The sequence below is a fragment of the Callorhinus ursinus genome, unplaced genomic scaffold (assembly GCF_003265705.2).
Source record: "Callorhinus ursinus isolate GAN/ISIS: 27379988/994484 unplaced genomic scaffold, GSC_fseal_2.0 scaffold55, whole genome shotgun sequence".
In the NCBI taxonomy this organism is placed as follows: Eukaryota; Metazoa; Chordata; class Mammalia; order Carnivora; family Otariidae; genus Callorhinus; species Callorhinus ursinus.
In genome coordinates, this window is record NW_027397117.1 from 3,527,787 (window position 1) to 3,530,025 (window position 2,239).

Genomic DNA, 2,239 nt, shown 5'->3' on the forward strand with positions numbered 1-2,239 from the left:
TCTTTATCCCTTCTTCTTTGGGTGCACAAGTGGGTTGAGAAATGTATACTCTACCCATGAAGACACGAGAAGAGAGGAATGTTGGTAATAGCATTACTAATAAAAGGGGATGGACAGACAACCTGACGCCAGGGTCCGGGAGGTCTGTCACCATTAACTGAGGCCTCAGGAAGCTGCCTGGGGGCTGGGAGGCAGGGGGCGGCACAACACCAGCCCCATAGGAGGCTGCTCGGAGGCCCACGCCGAGGGTCCCACTGAGGACAAGGCTCCCACCCACACTCTCCAGCTGGGAATCTCAGACGGGATCTCACCAGGGTGCAAAGAGAGCCCTCCTTCCGTCTGTCTGCACTTCCCAGACCACAGACCCAGGAAAGAGAGAACGACTCACCAGCATAGAACCTACCGCCGAGCAGCTGTTGGGAGAGTCTGAGCAAAAGAGCAAACCTCTGAAGACAATCTGCCCCAGGAATCCAGAAGGATTGCACACGAGGGGAGATCCATTACTGGCCCTATAGCAGACTAAATGTCATTTGTAAAAAAAGTCCTCTTTTTTTTTTAAAAAGATTTTTATTTATTTATTTGAGAGAGAGAGAGAGAGAGAGAGAAACAGCATGAGAGGGGAAAGGGTCAGAGGGAGAAGCAGGCTCCCCGCTGAGCCGGGAGCCGGATGTGGGACTCGATCCCAGGACTCTGGGATCATGACCTGAGCCGAAGGCAGGCGCTTAACCAACTGAGCCACCCAGGCGCCCTAAAAAAAAGTCCTCTTGATGTAATTTCTCCTGATGCAATGTGCTGGATGAAATACAACGCACATGCTTTTAAGCATATCGCTGAGCCTGCAGGAAAGTATGGGAAATCCTCAAGGGCCAAGAGCAAAGATCTGGAAATGAGAGCGGTAAGCGGCTTGTAAGCTGCAGCTGCCCTGGGGTGTTTGCCAAGGTTGGAAACCCAAAGGCGCGGGATGTCGTGACCGCCAGGGGCTCGGCGGACAAGGCTTTGCAAGGTGGAAAACTGGAACCAAGATGCCTGCCCAAAGTCAAGAACAAAAGACCTATGACCTCCTGAGATATAAGGACTTCAGGCGCCTGGGTGGCTCAGTTGTCTTGGCTTCGGCTCAGGTCATGATCTCAGGGTCGGGAGTTCAAGTCCCGCATTGGGCTCAGTGTGGAGCCTGCTTAAGATTCTCTCTCTCCCCCTGACCCTCCCCATCCCGCTCTTTCTCTGTCTCTAAATACAGAAATAAATAAAATATACAAATTAAAAAATTTGTATAAATGAAATATACAAATTTAAAAAACTTAAATCAGTAGTTAAAAAAAAAAAAAAGACCCACAGGGGAGCTTACATACGCCAAATGCCCCAAATCATGCCTGGCGTAGGGCTCAGTAAATACCTGCTAAATAAATAAGAGACAAAAAGAATAAAAAGAAAGGCTGATAACATGCCTAATTGAGTTCCAAAAGAAAATAGAATTGCAGGGCACCTGGGTGGCTCAGTCGCTAAGCGTCTGCCTTCAGCTCAGGTCATGATCCCAGGGACCTGGGATCGAGCCCCGCATCGGGCTCCCTGCTCCGCGGGAAGCCTGCTTCTCCCTCTCCCGCTCCCCCTGCTTGTGTTCCCTCTCTCGCTGTGTCTCTCTCTGTCAAAAAAAAAATAAATGCGCACGGCACAGACCCCCTGAGACATGAAAGGAACCTGAGTGCACTTAAGAGTGAGACCTTCTGGGTTTGAATTCTAGTGCAGCCACTTACCTGGTTATGACCTTCACCAGAGCCCCCAAACTCCCTGAGCCCCCGCTTGCCCATCTCCAGTAGGATCGGGACAATGAAATACATTGCATGGGGTTGTTACGGCAATCAAATGCCACATCCCCTCCTCCCAACACAGGGTCTGTCACCTGGTAGGGGGTGGTCTCAAGAACGGGGGCTTCTCTGGTCCCACCCCCCTCTTTGCTCTGCCTGCCTGGGGAGACATTGATCAGACCATCCAGGTAGGTCGGGAGGCCCTGGCCTTCTCCTCCTGGGGGAATTTGGGAGAAAGCTGGAGGACGGGTGAAACCTGCACCCCTGGCTCCGTTAGGAGATCGAAACCCGCCCTCGCCCGGAAAGTGGGACTCCCCCACGCCACCGCTTTGTGCAAGCCGGTTCTGGCTCTCTCACCTGTGATGCTGCATGTTCGCCACCAGGTGTCACTCTCAGCCCTCCCAAGTCCCGTCTGCGGCTGGGAGGGGCCACGGAGG